Source organism: Ooceraea biroi, chromosome 9 (genome assembly GCF_003672135.1).
Source record: "Ooceraea biroi isolate clonal line C1 chromosome 9, Obir_v5.4, whole genome shotgun sequence".
NCBI lineage: Eukaryota > Metazoa > Arthropoda > Insecta > Hymenoptera > Formicidae > Ooceraea > Ooceraea biroi.
Window position 1 is genome coordinate 1,582,392 of NC_039514.1, and position 21,756 is coordinate 1,604,147.

Genomic DNA, 21,756 nt, shown 5'->3' on the forward strand with positions numbered 1-21,756 from the left:
TGCGCTCGTCCCGGCGAAATGTTCCGCGCGCGGTTCTTGTAACCGAGTGACCCGCACTCTGCGATGAGTGCGGTTCGCAAATGCGCGCGCGAATTCCGTTGAGTAAACCGGTGTAAACTGGGATACTACAGAGGACCGTATTTAGAATCGAGCTTCGAGCGGACCGTGGCGAGTCCTTTGTGAGACGAATCATTCCAAACGAATATCGCTTTACGTAGCAGCCGCACCACCGCGTCACCCTCATTGGTATTAGGATTAGACATAGTTTATAACTCGTCGTCTGACATACAAGCGCAGTTTGCTCAACGAGTTATGGACCATCATCGTTACGAACGAATCGTTGAAATTAACTTGCGTTCCATGCGATTGCGGTTGCGGTACATACACGCATCAAGTTGCGCATCGCGGAAAGATGCAGCACGAAGTAAGAGGAAAAGAAAGACGGTGATATTTCCAGCGCGTTTCGGTGCTATCGTTCCGGTGCTTTTTCGCGTTAAGGACTTCGTCGCTTTGTCTCATTTGCGCGCACGGATAAAAAGTATAAGCTGGAAAAATGCAGCGCGCGCGATAGCGACCTGGTGCACCTAGCGTGGCAGCGGCGTTACGTCAAGACTGGATTTCCGGTGCAGCGTTATACACGCGTCTTTCCGCTCTGATACACGGAGGGAAAGAGACAGAGAGAGAAAGAGTGCGCGTCCGCGCGACCATTGTTACCTTGACATCCCGTGAGGGAAGAAAAACGAGAAGAGTGGAGAACCTGCCGTTTACACATAGCGGAGTGAAAGGGGTGAAAGAGACGGAAGGGAGGATGCTGGATAGACCTAACGGCGTTGTACCTCTGGGCAACACGCTGTAATTCCGCAACGTGCCTGTCAAGTCCGCATGACTTAACGCACACAGAAGGTGCGGCGATGCTGCAGGATGACTTTATGCAAGCTAAATGTCGCGGAGCTGTTTGCATCATCAACAAAAAACAGACGATACGTCATCTGAGTCGAAAGTACTTTAACAACTTAAACTTTAACAAGTTTGGATATAAAATTTTAGTCTATAAATATCTCGTTCTTTATACATACAATTTACGGTCTCGTTTTCCTTTCTATATTTCTTCGGTTATTTCATTCGGGTCAAGTTTTAATTATGTAGCCAATTTCCGGGAATATATCGCTCCATCAGGAAATTTGAGTTTGTGCAACGAATCATGAGACGCTTGCGCAAGTGCATTCAAGCTTTGTCAATTTAGCAAAAGTGACAATTTAACATTTTGCTCATTAGAAACATTAAAAAACTAACTAAAAAATAAATACTTAATTTACATAACTACAATTGAATTTGTAACGCCTTTATAAAACGATTTTCTTCGGGCAGGATAGGCTACACATAATATCGACAGCAAAGTAATAATCTTTTGTAAACAAAAATCTCATTCGGTTTATACAGCTTAGTTCGTAAAGAAAAGCATCGGAAAAATCTGACATCGTGCTGTAACCTCGCGGAGCTGCACGTGTTTGCACGAAGGTAAACACAATCAACTTCTAACAGCGTCAAGGTATGAAATGGCCAATGTATAAACTCTATAAACAAAATGCTTTAGGATCTATAAGTACACGAAAATGTATAAAAATTCGTTTTCGTTTAATTTGTTTAATTTCATCATTTTTTACAACCAAATTAAAGCCAAATTAAGAGTGGATTCCGCCTAACGTATCCTACAAAGACAATTGATCTTTATGTCGAAGATTTCAAAGATTACCTCGACGTTACAATGATGAAAAGAGAACAAACGATGAAAAAAGGAAAAAAAACAGTCGATGAAAGAAGCAATCCTACTGTCAGGAACGACTTACAGTTCGCTAGTCACATTGTAGTGTTTCTGTAGCGGGCCAGAATCTGTGCAGCTGTATCTGTATCGTAGCACAAAAACCATTAACAAAAATGAAAAGGAGAAAGAAATAAAGATATCATATTCAAAGTAGTTGCTTCTTTAGATCACTTTTATTGTCTTTTCAAGAAAAGTACTCTGAGAGAAAAAATTATTTACATCGAATTATACGTATTCAATAAAGATTATCCGCAATAGTTGTTTCCACAAATTTACACAATTTTCTCTCTCTCTCTCTTCCGAGTCACTGAAATATTAAAAAATCCCTTCACGCAACAATGAAGATGCTTAAAAAATTAATCGTATAAGTTCTCGCAAAAAAGTGTGCCGAAGAAATGGAGGAAGAAAGCAGACGTCTTTCGATCCGTCACACTGCATCGTGCCACCATTCATTTTCTCGCAAAAGAAGCGAGAAAAGGATAAGGGCAATTAATTAATCCGGATGAAGGTACATCTAAGAACTTTCGTCTCGCCCTACGCTCTTTATTACTCGCGCAAAACAATGGCGAGTGTGCCCTCGAGCGTTGCGAGAAATACTCGGGTGATTCCCCTCAACGACATAGCACACACGACGCTCATCGTGAATTTGCATCAAGTTCCAAAAGTTTTCGAATAAACACGGAGAATACTGCGGCAAGAAAACGGCAGCAGTTAACGGAACTTTTCCATTTCCGCTGTTCGTCTGCGGAAGTCGGACTTTGCCGTTCCTACATCTTACAAAAACTGGAAACTCGGGCCGATCTCGCGAGAGACGCGATCCACTTTTAAGAAATCCCTTCATTATGGCCGTAAATTAATCTAACATTTCGATCAGAAATCTGATGATACACATCGTAATTGACATGTTCCTTCTTGAAGAAATACGCGCAATACTCTGGAAAATTTATAAAATAGCAGCGTATTCTGAAAAATGAGATCTTAGAAATGAAATTGAAAAATGATGTAAAAAGTGCAAGAGACAAGAATGCAAGAAAGCAAGAAATTTGATAAATTTTATATTCTCTCACGAGTCTTTTCTCAAATGATCTCTTCAATTACAGTACGTGCAAATAATGAAGTAACGAGCAGTGTTTCGCATGAGCACAGTTTTAATGAGCCGAGACCGACATAAGACGCGTGAATCGCTTCGCAACTGATTTAAATTACAGCACGTGTGATACTGCACTGTCATCAGCAGCATATTTATCGAGCAGCGGTAGAGATGCGCGGTAGAAAATTTCAATCTTATCGCTGACTGTGAGAACATTCCTCATATTCTTCTACTGTCACACGTTTCGCCCAGCGTTTCCGCTGGGAAGAGATATTGCTTATGACTCTTCTATGTGAACGCCGAATGTGATAATAATAACAATATATTCGGAATAGAAATAATGATTCAGCTAAAGCAGAGAAAGTATTAAGGTATAATATAGAACGTATATTTTTAGACGCAATGAGATTGCATTCATCATCTCGCGATCGATTATTCCTACACGAATGATTAAGAATACGATGCCTACGCGCAGCCATACCGAGCTTTCTTTCACGTAACACCTACTCACTCCAATAACCCACGCACAATAGGCTACTTTGTCGAAAAAATTCCAGAATTCGTTTGTGCAAAGATTATCTGTTGGAATCTCTCGTTTATCGTCTGCTCGTATATCTAGTTAGACATATTTTCAAATAATGTATTTACCAGTTATTTGATACAAAAATGCATAGTCGAATATTGTGAAAAACGCATAATCGTAAATATTAGGCGTATCATCCATGTTGAGAAGCTCGCGGCAGCAATTGCTGCGCTGCGTCAAAGTACGATCGACCCGTGCGTTTCCGGTGGATTAATTACTCCTAAACGGGGTCGGACTAGAGCGATAGTGGCGCAGTGGAGTGCTCGCGGGGTGAGTGAGCTCGGGGGTGCGATTAAATCACGCTCGTTAAATCGAAGCGGCCAACGCAGTGTCGCAAAAATTGCTAGCCCGTTTATTTCGGCCGGCTCTGAAATTAGCACTATATGACGGAGACGGGCGATGAAAAATTAATGAGCCCACTGGTTGCCACAATCGAGCGACCAAAAAGAGCATGAAATCATTGGGAGAATGAAGAATAGTCGATATCTGTGAAAACGATGACAGTTTTCTCCCGGATTTGACTTCTGTCCAACTTTTGCCATCTTGTTTTTATGCATCCGATTGCGATCACAAATGAAATTAATTGTAGCGAAGCGCAGTTGCCATCAATCGGAATAAGTAAATTAAATCCACCACGAGGAGCTTTCCACCGACAGCCACTTTTGGTATTCGACGCGCGTCTGCGATGTATTAATCAATGTCTCACGGGAAAGTGCTCACGCGCGAAAAACGTACGCAAGTTCTGCAACGTCCTCGATAACATTAATTATACATACCAACTATAAAGCATGAATTTCTATTTTATTTTGTATGATAAATTTCGTTTTATTTGAGCTATCTGTTGTTTTTCAGTCGAGAGACAATCGTTGTACGATCGTTTACGATCGAATTATTGATATTCTGTTATATCATCCCACAGAGTCCTGTCCATTCTTGGACAAATTTCTATTTTTTGCTTCGTCGATGGCAGAACAAGCGAATAACTCTCAATTCCGGATGAAGTGGCGAGCTCGGTATCAAATTGGTGGACTTCGTCGCGGGATTCGCTAGATAGAAAATTTTTAATGAAAGTTACTAGGGAGGCTACGAAAGTTACGGACGAGCCAACGAAGCGAGAAAGCTCCGGTAATCTCTGACATCTTGTTACAGCGCGGTGTAAGAAAAGCGGAGAAGGCCAGCGGGCGGCCGCGTCGCGACGCGACCTCCTCGTTCAATTAAAGCGTCAACGTCCGCGGAAAACTTTTATATGAATGGTTTTCATTACGACGCGGACTTATTAAGGGCGTCTTCGCGCAGGCATTAATATCCTCGTCGCAACGCGTTTTGTTATCAAGCGCGACCATTCAGACCGCGGTTGCACCACGCGAGACACCAGTAAGCCTGGTACTATTTTAACATTGGTAAACTTGGAGCTGAGATCTGCAAAACCTCGAGATTCTTCCGGTACGTACCACTCGTGCTACTTGCTCCAACTGGAATTTCTATACTTCCTGAATAGGGTGGAAGCCTCAGTGCTTGTTCCTGCACTGCTTGTTCACTGCTTGTTGGTCAATTACCTCGATCTGCAAAGGAAAAAGGTATCGTTGCGTACAAGCTCTGGAAGAATTTCCACAATGTCGAGCAGAAATACCTCGATTGTGTATTGCATTGGTTTTCGACGGCATTATTTTGTTTGCGATAACAAGCGGAAGTAATTCATTTGGTGCGTGCGATATTAAAGGTTAGCAACAATGGCCAGTAATCTGCTGTTCGAAGTCACGCCGCAGAAATGTTTTCTTGCGTGATGATATATGCATCATGCGTGTAATCGTATAGTCGGTTACACGAGCACATCGCTATACGTTCGACTAAACCGGTGATAAAACAAATCGTGACAAATTGCCAGTGAGATGTGGCGTCATGAGTCTCGCGTCATGCAATTGTGCCGGCTTTGCCGAGTTAGAGCATGAGAAAAACACGAACCATATGAATTACATCCAGTGGATTATGTTTCCAGCGTGTTATAAATAATTCATTTATTCTATTTATTAATATTATTTATTTAAAGAAAAAAAAGAAGAGATACGTTTTGCTTAATATGTGTACAAGTATGTCAAGTGTAGATTATTATACGAAGGTAATGTAAAGCAATTCGCGCTCTACGATGTAAAAAGAGCGTTGGACACGGCGCTACAAGGAAGACGGACGACACCGGAGTTATGCCTGCGCGACACGCGGAAGTAATTCCTGTAGCGGGTGTCTTCCTGATTTCGCAGAGTGCAGCCCTTGCGGGCCTTCTGGCTGTAATGAAAAATTGCACTTGCGCATGTTCCATCTCTTAAGTACGTCCGAGAAGCTGATTCCATGACACTAACACTGTTGCTCGCAACGTGCATGTGTCGTCATAGTTTCTCACCAGTTTCTCACTCGTGTAATTTCGCATTGGAAGATGAGATGGAGAAGCGCGACGGGAATGACGACGGGAGGAAGATGTAGAAGACAAGACAAATGGAGACGACGGAGAAGCTCGTTTAACAAGAAAAAAAATTTTGAATGACAGGTAATATGCTCAATGATGACAACAACGTTACGTTGTAAGAGAAAAATGTATAAAGTATAGATGATACATTGTTCCATTTCTCTCGGATGACCCGAGAAGGAGGACGGCAAGCTGTTAGCGCATGGAAGTGGACCACTGATTACGAGCGTGTTCGGGGCTCGCATTAATGCATCACTAATAACTCGTGGTAATGAGCGAGTACTTGCTGGAAGGTAAGTTCTCGCGGTAAGTACGGAAGCGAGAAACGAATATCGTGTCCTTTGACGTTCAGCTTCCTCCTCGCGGTACTCAAGTGTAAAATAGTAGCCTTGAGCCGTTTCGATTTTCACTGCAAGAAATATTCTGCAGTTAATTACGCAACATTTTGCAGTTGCTCTCACATGTACGTATGCGCGAGTGTGTGTTTTTTGTCAGAAACATGAAGGAGATTTTCACAGATGAAAAACGGGTAACATGATACAAATAGCAGACCACTATAGGAATCGGTTTCGCTAAGAACTGCATTTGCTGTGGACATAAATCCAGCAAGATCATTAGAGAACAGCAAAGTGTTGATGTTCGGTTAACATACCGACGGAAAGATACAACTCATTGTCATTGTAACATCGTTAAAATGCTCTGTAATAGATCTAATGTCTCTTTTTCAATTATAATGTTTAGATATTCCAAAAATTCTCTTTGTCGAATACGAATATGAATACGAAAAAACATGAAACGCGCAAACAAAAATAAAATTACAAATTTTGATATTAAATCCGTTTGCCAAAAATATATAAAATAAGTAATATCAGTTCTTTTTCGTTACTAGAGTTTTATTTGCATCATGAAAACTGCAGGAGAGGTTGCTTTTTAGTATACTTAAAAAAATTACAAAATATCTCTAGGGATCTCATTAATCTTTAATTTACGCAAATGACATCTCTGTCTGACGCAGCTGTGCAAGTTTTATAAAGATAATGAAATTAAAAAAATGAGCAATTCGTATCTTATCCGTCGTACGAGCCTCTTATTACGCGTCCTCGTTTCTCTCTACTTTCTGTGTACTGGTACGAGCTCGCGACGCGCAAATTCGTGCCGCAATTTCGTCGTAATTTAATTTAACGCGGCATCGTCCGAGCAAACTTTCTCGCTTCCTAAATCCCGTAGGAGCTCGCTGTCGGGCTAAAGCGGGTACAAGCGAATGGATTTTTATCACCCTCCTCCCATTGCACCACCGTTCTCTGTCACGCTCTAATTTACAGACTGATTTTTGGCGCAATTGTGAAATTGCAGTTGACAAACGCACGAGGAGGAAGAGGAATGATTGCGCATGGCGGAAGCTTCATTTCGAATTTCGGAGCAAACATATTTGCCGGATTCACATTGGAGCGCAAATTGCTTTCAATGTTGAAACCTCAGTATAAATTGTGATCTATTAAGATCTTATTATTATATCGAAATTACTGTCGTTATTGTTATTCGCTCAAGAAACTGTATTATATGTATATGTATTTTGCTCCATGTTTATTGTTTCTTTCTAAATCGATCCGAAAATAGTATTGCAACGTTACAAAAAGTTCAAGAAACGAAAGAAAGTCATATTTTTATGACTATTCTTGATATTTCGCATTAGTTTCATTACTTTATCCTTCTTTTTCGCTACAGAGCTTGTTGAATCGTTTAATGGTGTATTTATGGAGCTTTCTCGTTTCTGTTCGTGTAGGATCCTAGTAATTTGTCGCAGCGGTGCATTTAACGGTGCGGATCAAAAGGATTAAGAGCACCTATGGCTACATGAACCGGACCAATTCGCCAAAGCGCAGTTTGTGTTAACAGTGTACAATCTTTTCTGTCATCATCGGTAAGCTGCGATTCACAAATTTGTACGTTGAAAAGGAATGCAGCAATATCTATTTTTTAATGATTTTGTTAAGAACTTTATGATATAATATTCTATATCTCTGTCATTTTCCTCTCCTTAAAACCAGTCATTGTTCGAAAGACGATTATTATTATTATCATCACACTTTTAATAAATCTTTCGAAATATCGATTATCAACTGTTATAATGTCGCTTATATTGTAGGAAACGTAAGCCAAATGTCATTTTTTAATGCTGGATATTAATATGTAACAAATTATTAATATAATGTCATGTATATATGATGTTTAGTATTAAGTGTTAATGATTCATATCAATTTTGATAGATTTACAAGACCATTTCCCGTTTTCTATCAGAAATGTTATTTCTTGTCTTTTCCATGTGATTGTACTAGAGATATTCGCGTTGCACGATTTTATGGACAATAGAACGAAAGCGAACGCGTGAAAGCACGATAAATACGATGTGGTAATGTGGTAATGTGGATCGAGAAAATAAACACATGAATAGACAAAGCAAAACAACGCGAATAAATCGAATCCGTTTTATAGCATTTCGTGAGTTATTCCATTTTTCAGATCTGAGTGTTTCTTCAATTATATATATATATATATATATATATATATATGCATATTATTATTCTGCATTAAATGCATTTTATCATTCTGAGACACTTTGCATAAAATTTGATACAATAAACTTACAAGTTTAAAAATTCTCCCGTTGTGCGATTTAATAACAAATTGTTCAACTAATTCTTGACGATGTCATGTTTCTTCGCAATTTACGCAAACGCTTCAAAAGTTCTTGGTGGAATTACGTCAACGGAATTAACATTCGTCCAATGGTCGACAATTTGTCTTTGCGTCATTAAAATTCTTCGAGGAGTTCCCAGGAGTTTCCAGCTGAAACATCCTCCAACAATCCAGCCAGAGTAGTCGAGTCCTCGAAATGTCGCAAAAACTTGGCCGATGTTAATAGGTCGGTACGATTACGTGAACCGCAAAGCGGCACGACCAACCGCGACGAGAAAGAGGCAAAGAACAAAGTACCGTTATTCCTTGCGCCAAGATGCATCGGCGATACTCCTAGCTCCTGGAGCATCATGCCACTGTGGACCAAAGTTCTCGCCGTTGAATTATGCATGATTTCCTGCCCTCGGCCGTCACTATACAGTCGCTAACCATCCGCATCACCGCCACTTTCGCCGCGCCTTATTTAATAATCGTGTCGAGATCTCTAGCATTAGAAAGGCACGACGATCTTGCCTAGTGAGAAGCTCAGCTCGTACGCGTGACCTGAGTATACGTTCTAGATATGATGTATTCTCGAGTAAGTTCCAACTTGGAAAATTTCGGAAACGTGAAATTCGTATTTCTCAATGTTTGAACATTATCTCTTTAAACTGGTAAAATTGTGCGTGAAAGTTTAAATACCTTTACAATTTCGCGTTCTCATGTTTATCTTGACTCTTTATCTTATGATAAATATGATTAATATTCAATGTCAAATTTATTAATTCCGCCAGCTGCACAAACGCAAGCCTTAATTTTAACCGGTCTGGATATCTTTCGAGCGCCAATTGCGACGACAATCACACAAATAAAGAGATTAACGTTCACACGGATATACGCTGTTATCGCAAGTGTTGCGGCGGAAACCGCGTATGAACAAAACTTGCGAGGGTGGGCCGATGATATAGCACAAACGTTCCACACGAATATGCTTGCAAGCACCATAACCAGCCGCTACGAGTGCAAGCTCCGCTGGTGCTTGAAACTTAATCCTGCGCGTCGTCATAAGATAACGGCACTCGGCATCGCATAAACTTCATTGTTCTCGAGGTAAGCGCCTGGCACAACATCGCCGTTACATTGTCGCATCTGCATTGTTCCGGGACGATTGCGCCTCCCTTCGGTGACATCGGCGTAGCACTGATCCGGCGTCCATTTTCGATTAATTAAATCGAGATCGCCCTGTTGGATCGATTAATGGAGCGCTTAAACGCGTGTCTGTATTTTCGCAAAATCCCCCTTTTCACTCGAACGAGACGAGTTTATTCGCAGAGCGACAAAACAATACAAACTAAAGAAATCTAACATAGTAATAACATAATAAAGAAAGAGACATGTATACTTTTAGTGCGTAAATTACTCATTTAATTTTATTAAGTGAGTAAGATTTAATAATTATTCATTCGAATATTTTAATGGCGACGATCTCGCTAACCACTCTCCTCGTTTTATTACTACTCCAAGTAGCCGGAAAAGTCTTGTAAAGCAAAGATACTGTGAAAGGATTCAAAACAACTGAACTGGAATATAAGATAAGAACGCGCGCAGCGGAAAATGCTCTTTGAAGTAAACACGTTGTTATATAGAGATATTCCAGAAAATTTAATAAGATTCCAAAAGATTATAGATAATGTTATAAATAATAGTTATGAGCACGTTACAATAAACACCGTTTACATATCCACGATAAGAAAAACATCTACTAGGTGAAATGTCGATTTTCTCGGAAAAATTGGCATCTCGCATCGAAGACTCCTTCGAAGCCACTGCCGTTACGAAGCCGTAGAAATTCTCCATGGTGACATCCGTCCGTTGTTATGCTAAAATTAGGAATCGAGGTGTACGAATGGATGAAGAAAGACCAATTGTGCCTCTGCTGAATAAAAGAAGGTAAGTCGCATGCGGACCCTTGGGAAATAAAATTGACATCGATGAAAATTTACGTCTCGCCCTCTCACATTTTTCTCCCCCTTTTCATCGCGTGATATATAATTTTTCTTGTCTTATAGGAAACATATGGAAAGCTGAAGATATATTTCACCTCTGTTTTATGTCCAAGAGAGTTTATTCTTCGCTTTACATGCACAACAGTTGACCATTTATTATAATAAATTAACGTTTATTTTTGCGAATATTCTGTAATTGACGATCTTAACAGAGTGTCTCAAGCGGAAAGAATCGTTTTGAAGAAAACAGAAGAAAGGAAAATACGAAAGACTATTCCTCCAGCATCATGATGATTCGTTTCCCGTTATGTTCCACGCACGCATACGCAATGACACAAGCCGCGAGCCAAACGAAACGCGGACTCTCCACTAAGCCCGAGGATCACGCATAGTAGACGAAGCGCGTACGTTCGGCGCGTTTTTCAACGCGCCTATTTGCCCGAAAAAAACTCGCTTGGAGTAGACGCGTCGCGAGATACAAAATGTACTCTTCGGATTTACGACGATAGAGAGTGAAAATGAAAAAAAAAAGACAAAAAGAAAACACTGGCGCACGAAGATATATGCGGCCGCGCTGGCACGAGCGTGCGCATGTATATATGGATCAGAGGAAACGGTCGTTTTTGTCAGAAATGGTAAAAAACATTTCCCAGTTCGCATAGGAGGAGATGCTGGAGGCAGAAACAATTTTCGATTCGACGCATGCGAAAATTCATATCGCCACGTCGAAAGGGTGAATGGGAGAGGTACCGGAAGGGGAGAGAAGACCAAAAGAGGAAGAGAGGAGGGTGGTACACGCGCGCGGAACGGCGAATCGACGTGTTTGCAAATGTTCGACACGTGGCTGCGACGCCGTGATGGAAGAGAAAAATTGCCCATTTCAACGTCCAGCATTTTCCCGAGCGCACTACCCACCCGGTAATCTAGATTGTGGCTTGTGCATGCCGACGAAATATTCCCGGTGCGTGCGCGATGACCGCGCGAGCTATCTCTGCCCTTCTCGCTTTCCGGTGTTGCAAGAGTACGCGACGTAACGCTGCTGCGATACTTTCCGCGCCCGTGCTTTTCTTCAGCGTTTTTTTTACACGACGGTTTTTCAACGAAATTTATGACAAATTTCTGGGCTGCTTGGTAATTTTAATACGTGCGCAAAATATGTCCGGCAAAAATATTCGCCAGAGATATTTAATGCGGATTTTGTTCCGTGCGTATACGATATACCACGATCGTATTTCTAGTTTTTAATTTAAACCAATGATGAATATCCTGAGAGAAAAGATAGATACTCTTCGTTACGTGGCTGATCGTATTTATACGTTTCTCGTGAAATCTTGCGCGAGTTTTTCATTTTTTGCGTAAAACATATTGCACGTAAAACGTAAACGTATCTTCGAGGACAAAGTCCTTTTCAGCCTGCGGCCTCTAGGTACCTTAATCTATCGCTAGTGGGCCTGTTAACGTAACATTGTTGCGTTGTAAACGTTCACCATGAAATTTACGAGCGTTGAATCGACCGGCGGATGCATTCGTTCCAGCGACCGATACTACGGAACTTTTTATCAGCGTGGATCTTCTTCCGTGTCGCACGCACGAAGGAAAAGGGTTACGATTGCAATATAGTTGAGCGGAGGAGAGCGAGTCGTTGCTTGGGAAGTCGGTGAAGCATTAGCATGCTCATGTCACGCGAACAATGAATACCGACTATTTGTACGTCGTTTAAAAGACTCTGTGACATTCTGGGAAAAGCTGTACAGAGCTGGACAGAGATCGAAATGTCGCGATAGCTGGGTGGACACTAATGCAAACGCCGCTGATAATGTTATTTAGTCAGTAATGTAACCATGTTATCAAATTTTACTCTCATATATATTTAATCATTCATATGTGTTTTAATCTGTAAAGCACAGCTTTTAATTCATACATCAACGATATTGAAATGACAAATAGAAATATAAGCAGTCTCAAACCTTATTATTAATCAGTCATAAAGTTTTTAAAAGTGTTTCATGTATTTACATTTTCGAGAAGAATTGCTTAAATTTCACTTTTTATTTTCTTTTAAGATAATTGCATCGACACAAATTTAATTCTGAGCGCCTATCTATTATAACCGCTAATAATTAACACACGTGCGCTCTTGCGTGTAAACGTTTCATGCTTCTTATCGCGATTGGACTTTGTTGATACACGCAGTATCTAACTAGCTATTAAATTTGATGAACAGAATGTGCATGCTCTTGTGTCAAAAAATCTCGTGTTTCTTATCATAAACGAACGCGTTGCCGAGTACCCCATGGTTACTTAAACAGCCTCGTAAACAAACAAGGAACAAGAGCAATTTTATCGATTTCAAGACATGAGAAAATAAAGGTAAAGGGAGAGAAAGAAAGGGAAAGAGAGATACTCGTCATTAGAGGGAGAACCGGGGAAATTTGCAGAACATTCTTCGCCGTGGCGGGAAGAGAAGGTAAGGAGATGAAGAATTCGCGGGAAAATACGTCGGCACGTGTGTCGGGAAGGTGCGACGAGTGGCGCGATTTATTGGATGAAATGCAAATTGAATCGTAGTTAGCGAGAAAGTGCCGAGAAACGACGCAAGTAAATCGTGCTTCTTTCTCATACCGTCTCTTGCTGCTGTTCCTTCTCAACGTACCTCCCCCCGACTTTCCCGTGTTCTTTTTCCGATAATTCGCACATAAATTCACGACAAATTGAAATAAAAACTGGGTCGATCGAAATGCAATTTATCCGAATGCACACCACGTGCGAACGACAAGGAACCCCTCAAAATCGTTTACCGCTTGAGAGCCAATCGCGCGCGGACGCGATTTTCCCTGCGCGATCCCTTCCCCGTTAATTGCCTACTTTGCATCTGTTTCTGATTATCGGGGAGCACTGAAAACCGTTGCCGAATCGTTCACCCCCGTCGCCCTTCTTTCGACAAACAATTCGTATTATATCGATTGCTTTTCCACTGAGTTCACCGATGCTTGGAGATTCGGAACGCTTGCGTTATTATTCAAGAATTTGTACACGGAGAAATTTCTTTGCTCGTTTCGCCAAGGTTTCAAATAGCGAGTTTCGGCGCCTTTTGTGCTATATCTATTAAAAAAATAATACACATTGTATGAATAAATGTTAGTGCCTTTGCGATAATTTGCATTCCGAACAGGGTTTTAACGATGGTTATTTATAAAAACATTTGCAAATAAAATGAGGATACATGGTTCTTATAAAACCAACAAAAAAAGAAATTGCTCTCTCAATGCATACTCAGCACCATGATGAATGTGTTTTCATCTTTCGTTACATCTTTTGTATGAAGCATCTTTTATACAAGCATATGCTTTTACTCAAACTATATGGATAATACAAGATTGCAATAGATATTAATCAAATATTGATATATTGATGTTAAAAATAAATACACACGTATATGTTTTTCCATGCGTCGCGACACGTTGCGTACAATATTTTGACATCACGACAGCTAGATATCTACTATTTATTTATAAAAAAATGCTATTTATTCAAAAAACGTAAATCTGATTGCGAGTTTAAGTTTTTGAAATTTTGTGAAATAAGTATTGCAACGATTATTAATAATCATTCATTAATGATTTTGACTGAATTAATAAAAAATCTATTCTTGATAGCTAATTTAAAATGCAATGTAAAGCCTATAAAGCCCGTGACATTTATATATTTAATTTAACATGTGAATGCAGTGCACAATCAGATGTAGTTACAGCAATGTGACAGTGTAGATGTAGTTACAGTGATGTAGGTACGGTAAAAGTACCTCGTAATGTGATTATCATCGGGAGAGATACGTGCTAATGGTGTTCCCATTAATTACGAAATTCTGTATCTCGTATCAGTCTATGCAGGTGTAACGCGTGTTATGCCGTATATACGCGACAGAATGCAAAGCATTCTTCTTCGCAATTTCAAGTACAATTAAAATTTTACTGAAACAAAGTCTGAAAAAATTTTACTACTTTGCAAGGAACAACGTTCATGAGGTTGTGCGATGAATCTAAAATATTCATGAATTACAATTAACTCGTAAATATACAGTCGAATACTTGATGCGATAGCTATTTGCGGTGAGCACAATGGTCGGCTAATTTCAATTGCTGCAAACCGCGTGCTTGCGTGATGCCGCTGGCATCTTCACGCTCCACATGTCGAAGGCATGCCGCGAGAATTCGCGGACCGAACGGAAATGCACGTATTTGAGAGCACATTCGGAGATCGATATGTCGCATTCCGTTCTAATAACACTGACGGTATAGCGACAGTTCGTCTGACTGATTACTCATTAAGCTCGTTTGTGATGGATGTGACAACATACTCCGTAAAATATTGATTGATATCGATGTTCGAGTTATTTGCTACATTGCCAACATTTCTTTCTGATGACTTTTCTCATCAGAAAGAAATATAGGCAATCACGTTATAAATCAAGAGAAATCATATAATTGAATAATTACGTGCGCATACTTATATGCGATTTCTTTTCTCAAAACACAATTTTTCAAAGATTTTCACTTACCTTTCGATCACGTACGATGAGTCAATACGCGTCTCCGCATAAAATACCGCATAAAAACAATCAGCTTTAATCTGTAAACATGAAAGAAAGTATAATTTTATCTTTGCGGATAGAAACTACAGTTGATACGAATGCATGAGTTTTATATTATTCTTCACATTAATCCCTTTCAAATTTATAATTTCTTTTATTTTTTTTTGTACTGAAATTATCTCGCGCATAATATCAAAATTTATTCATTCGTAACAAAGCTAAAAGTGGATGCAGATTCACTTGATAATCGTGCACACGAAATCTGGCGTTTCAACATTTAAATTCCAATATCGTCGGACGAATTAGAAGTACAATAAGCGGTGATACCAGATGTTGCACTGTAATAAGGAACGTACCTTTGCGCCTAGAAACGAACTACGAATCCCCGATCTAATTCTCGGAAGCAAGTTGTGACACTCCAATTAGCAAATCTTTGCCAACTGAATCGAATTAACAAAATCTCGCACGTATTCTAGCGCCGAATTTTAACCGATGCGGAGTAACAACTTGCGGATATTTTAATTAAGCATGCATACTTTTGTTTTTTTGCCACATGTGGTATTTCGTATCAATCTTTTTTTACTCTCATTGTGTTTACTATTTATTTAATAAATATAAGTTTAATTAATTATTTATGCTATAATTGCAATAGGAGAAAACTAGACGTATTAATTATGTAAATTTAATATTTTATGTAGCAGGTTGAGTATCGATTGTTATTTGAATATGTTGCTATAATGAATTCTGGGTACTTCATGTGCATGATTGTTTGAAAATATCGATTAAGCAATAATACAATTCAACCTCCGTAATACAATTTAACATAATTGCAAATTTTTACTTATAGACGTTTGCATTTTTTTTATTCACGTACATCAATTTATTATACAAAAGTAATATTATTATTCTTGGAATAGTTGCTATTAGCAATAGCTAATAACAGTGGTTTAAAATGAAAGAAATTTGTTATAAATATATAACAAATTTCTTTCATTTTAAACCACTGTCAGTTTTTACCGCAATTGCTTTAAAAAATTACTAACTTCGATAAAAGTTTGTGAAAACGCAATCTGCTCGTGCGCTGGATAAAGTTAAAAGAAGTTTGGTATGCATGTCTGATGGCTCGTTGAAATGGGACGTTCGATGTAATACAATCGTCGTGTTTGCGTTCAGAGTTCCATGCGCGATTCCCGCATACCTTTCTATTCCCTGTTCACCCATATTCTCTTCACCGTCTCTTCATTCGTGCTTTAGCATCCACACGACTGCGAGAACGGATCGTGAGATTGAGAGCAAAACTTTTTAACTACTTTCAACGTACGTCGCTCTTGGTAAAGTGGGCGATAGAGTGGGAATGAAATGTAAAGAAGGTAGTAGAGGAGGAAAGAAGAAGAAGAAGAAGCGAAGGCAAGAAAGGTCAATCTAACCTCCTGACCCTTATCCTGAAGCCGAGAAGGATAATAGTACCTTCCCTGCCAAGATATAAGGATGAGAAACACACGACGTCAAAGTGCCTCCTAATCGCATATCGTTCTCTCTCCATAGAGGTACTCAATCCCACGACTTATGGAACTGTAAGACGTTCTAAGAAAGGAATAGTCATCCTCAACCGTCATCTCGTCGGTCTGGGGGACTGAAATTTCAATGTAAGAAAATGGAGACGAATTCTTACAGGGACGAATAACAGATTATACATGAATGAGTTAAACCGGCTCATATGAATTTATCATATTAAGATTAACATTGAAATGTCTCAATAAAAATCCTTGAAAATCTAAATCTTGTTTGAAACAGACAATTTAAGAAATTGAATAAAAAAGGAGAAAAAGTATTGGTTTATTTAAAATTTTACATGAAAAGTAAAAATTAATATCACTGAATAAAGTTGGCATGATATTGTATAGGACGTTAAATTATTATGGATGCTACATGAACGTTAAATTAATACTTATAACACGTATAATATCGATTGCAATTCCTGCATGCAGAATGTCAACATAATGTAGACATATTATCAATGAAATAGTTAGTTACCCGACCGAGCGAACGTGCGTGTGACAATCTATCTATCTATTTCGATCAATGCGGACATTCACCCAAAGTAACGTATCGCATGTTGAGTACTTGAAATTTTTCTAGGATCAACTAACGTCAGCTTGTTCGGACAGATGACATCTCCGTTACCGACACCATTGTAACGCACTCATTTTCCGAGTCTCTCTCTCTCTCTCTCTCTCTCTCGAGCGATGCGTACCGGCGGACCGCATGCATGCAAGCGGAAGACTGTCAATTCAGTCAATATCGGTCGTGTAGCAACGATATGCATTACTTATGCCCGATTCCACCAATGTCGCTTAATTTTAACCGTAGTTTAACTCACTCTTCGTCTCTTTCTAACTACCTGCCTTAGAAAGAGACAAAGAGTGAGTTAAACGACGGTTAAAATTAAGCGACGTTGGTGGAATCGGGCATTAATCTAACATGTCCCCACATCAGGCTCTGTATAGAACAACCTTTGATGTGATATTTTGCTAAAATTAATTCAAATTTGTATCTATACTCTCCTAGGACATATTTTCAACGAGACACACTTTATCACATTTTCTTTAAAGCGTTTCATAATATATTTATATATAATATACATATGGACTCTTGACACGTTTTATTTTTTGATGCAAAAAATTCGGATCCAAGAAAATTGTCCACATCGAGGACAGCGAGGAATGCTGAGACTTTATCATCTTTCACAAGTGCAACATCACGAGATCTCGCAGCGTGTTCGTAGGCACGAAGGGTCAGTAGCCTCGGGCATGCTTGCAGCGAGCGACTTCGTGGCCTCGCAAACTGGTTTAGCAAAAGTCAAGATCTAGATCGCGACCTTCTTGCAGCCGTTCACGACTTTGTGCGAGCTCGCGACGGCATCTTAATACGAAACACGTAACGACACGTTATAATAGTAATGCAGAGGGAGACAACTGTTTCCGACGTTGGTGAATGTGTTCACGATAGAAACTGTTACGTCAAATGTGCCTCTCTGGCAGACTTAAAAAATGTAGTAGAATTATTTTAGCGTCAGCGATTGTGATCCAGTACTCGTCAACTGCAATGCATATCGCCACGAGATCGTCACGAAAACAGTTAATTATACACATTCCTGCACAATACATCTCTCGACACAATATTTCTCCAATTATCAGTGAACATCGCAAAGCAAATGAGAGGGCTTCGTAAAATATGATTTGAATTCATGCAGACGTGAGAATCGATAACAAGATGTCTCGCAACTTCGCAGATTACAAACTAATTGCAAGTTACAAACTACAATGATAATCAGCTCAGCCTGTCTTGTAAATGTCGCGGCATCTTTATCGTAATAAACAACTTGCGTGTTGCTTCGATGGTACATTATGTTTATTAATCGCACCACACGTTAACATTTACGACATTCGCGTTGCACACCTCCGTCGTAAAATACGGCTGCCAAGTTATACCATGTTCGGCAAATCATTCTAATTACTCGTGACATTAATAGTAACACGTTAACGTCAACGGCTTGCCACACACGTGACAAATAACATCAAGTTCTTGCGGTAGATCAGTTCAGAACCACGTCATATATCCTCCGCGTATTGCAAGGGCAAAATATTCATATTGTTACGCGCGTGTCCGGCACTTTGATGAACATCCACCGCGCGATTAGCAGTAACTACTGCATTACTACGACCATATCGTAGTGACGATATAAAGTCGCGTTGCATGCAATTCCCGACTCTTCCGTGCCGGACGTGATATTTTTACGACGATGTAACGCGACCAGCGCGCGCGCGTTAAATAACACGTCGCGTCGGTCGAATCCTGTTAATTGTCCAGGGCCATTAATAACGATAGACGTTTTACTCTTTCATAAGAGCGCGTGTAATCGTGCAATTGTGAAAAATATAGAGCAATCATAAATGGAACAAGAAAGAAACAAGAAATACAATTAAGGAACGATAAAACATGCCATAAGCGCGTATGTAGACGTGACTTGAATTCGACAGTTTACTCTCACCTACCCGCGTATACGTGAGGGTAAAGTTACTCGATGTCCCGTTCGCGTCTCACGAGCCAAGTTAATTCTTCTGATCCCTTTGCCAGCGAGATTGCAGTCGCTTGTCGCATTGCCGTCCTATCCGCGCGACAACATTGCTCGTCCACGCGATTCATTCATTTCCGCCTCGCTGATGAGATGGCCCGGCAGCGGTACCAGAGAGGAAAGATATCCCCGCGGATATAATGCGCCGGTGACGTTTCATGGATATCACTACTACTATGCGAACGCTGCACAAAACGAGGAACGTGGATAGAAGGAGGTGAAAGTACAAGAAGGTGCTTGCACCGCCACCGGGCAGGATCATGCAGTTAAGAACTTTCCCTCGGAGTTTTTTCTGCGATTCTGCGGGAGAGGGTGGTGGATGGGTTAGCACCCCTTCCGGTAATCCTACTTAGGAACTCGGATAATGCCGCGGCTATGAATAACGGTAGGATTACGCGGCAAAAGTCGGCGAATGTCTTCTTTCGCGCGGCGCTGAAGCTGGCAGCTGGAACTTTTGAATCTCCGTATCGCACATTATTTGACTTTCTGCCACTATCAGACTCGCTGGTACTACGGTAGAACGAAGTTACAAAATCAGTAATTATTGCTACATTTTTATATTGGATCATTAACTTCAACTGTTAATTTTAATTGCATTGAAATGATTTATTATTACAGTGCATCTTTCAATCGTGTTAATGCGCAAGTTCCTAAATCACCAGAGTTTTATACTTAACAAAAGTAAGCACTTTAAAAATATAATTGAACTCTGCATCAAGCGAAGTAGTTTTACTAAATATTTTAATATCCGATATCTATGACTTGCGTTCTACATTTGTGTAAATCTGTATTTCAAAAGTCTTACACATCTATCAATCAATCTTCAAACGTTAATTGACATTTTCGAATAATGTTGTACTATTCAGACGAATAATACACAATGTAGGCTTTACACAAAGTAGATTATACAATATTGCAAGTAATTCACTAGCACGAAGACTAAACATTTGCGTTAATGTGAAATAATACTTCCATTCTATTTCCATTTTTCACAAAAGAAAATTTCCAATTTTTACCCATTGTATAAAACTATGTCACAAAGTTATTATATATTTATTTATTAATTTAGGTTTATATGTATTGTTTTCAATCATTCAACTCCATGCCTTTTTATAAAAAAATATGTATTACACAATATACTCTATTATATAATTCTCTAACAGCATAAGTGGATGATCCGAGTGGATGAGTCAACGACTTGTAAGCTAAAAACGACTTGGACGATTGATTTGTGCTGTAAGGGCACTTTTTTACCGTCGATGACTCAGCACGTTTGAAGACGTCTCGAGGGTAATATGGTGCCATTCTTCATATTTAAGAGGATTAGTCTGCTTATGACTACTAAGACGACCTGTCTTGATCCCTGCTCCTAGCTACATCAAATTAATTAAACTTTAGACAAGCAAAGCATAAAAATGGACTAATTCTATGAATATCGTCATGAATATCATGAATATCGTCAGAATTAATAAGAAAGACAATAAAATCGAACGAATAATTTGTTAACGATTGTTTTTGTTGTAGCCGCTTAAACTTTTATTTTATATAAACAAATCATATAAACTTTCCTCAAAAACTTGGCTCAAAAACGTAATATTGTTCTTGAAAATTTTCGGATGCTTTATAGAGGTTCCTTTTTAAGATCTTTCAGAGACTGTACGATCTTCCTTACATCTTCTATCCTTTGCTAGCTTCATGAACGTGCTAACGAATCGAACAGTCATTAAGCGACATTGGAGTCCGCTAATGCGAAGACATTCAAAAAGTAATTTGCCGAACTAGCCGTGAGAAGAAAACGGAACATCGTTTCAGCCTTCTCAGTCCTAAAAGCTGCAACGTCTACCACGTCAAGCGTTAATTGGAAACACAGATAGCCGAAGAGTACAGAAAGCACAGATATCAGAACAGACGAAGAAGAGAAGAATTTAATTTTCGTTAAAATAAACATTTAAATTGTAAGCTTCCAATAAACGGAAATGCGAAATTTTCTAGAATAATATTCGTGACAAGTTTGAAGTAGGCGTTTCCTCGAATGTCACAGCAGAATATCAATTGAAATGTTCTCGTATCTATGAAATGTAATGCGGTAAATTTATAATTAAATTATAATCAAAGATATATATTATTGCGAGTTACATACGACAGGCCGAGATAACCGTCTTGTTACCTTTCCAAATGTTTGTCTTTCGTCGATGTACGGGAGAGAAATTGAAGCTACTTCGAGTTAAGCGTCAGATTAATTTTACCATGGACAGTCAAGTTATATCACGGATACATCGTTGGTGAGCGTGACAGGTCTATTTTCATTGTTAATAATATGACATTGTTAATAACTCGCAATGGTATCATCGCTCGTCAAAAAGATGCGGAAAAATGGATCGTTCTACATACGAG

General features: G+C 39.5%; 1 protein-coding gene across 7 annotated transcripts in view; it reads right to left on the bottom strand.

The window, feature by feature from the left end:
• The window catches only part of LOC105276243 (putative polypeptide N-acetylgalactosaminyltransferase 9), a 157,078-nt gene that overhangs the window by 67,156 nt on the left and 68,166 nt on the right, over positions 1-21,756 (bottom strand). For 5 of the 7 annotated variants that reach the window (XM_026972328.1, XM_011333726.3, XM_011333723.3 and 2 more), the window contains 2 exons: positions 15,195-15,265; positions 4,947-5,057 (listed from right to left, as the gene is read on the bottom strand). The gene's annotated coding sequence lies outside the window, so the exon portion shown is untranslated. The remainder of the gene's footprint in view (positions 1-4,946; positions 5,058-15,194; positions 15,266-21,756) is intronic. The other 2 variants (XM_026972326.1, XM_026972327.1) reach the window with 1 other exon arrangement.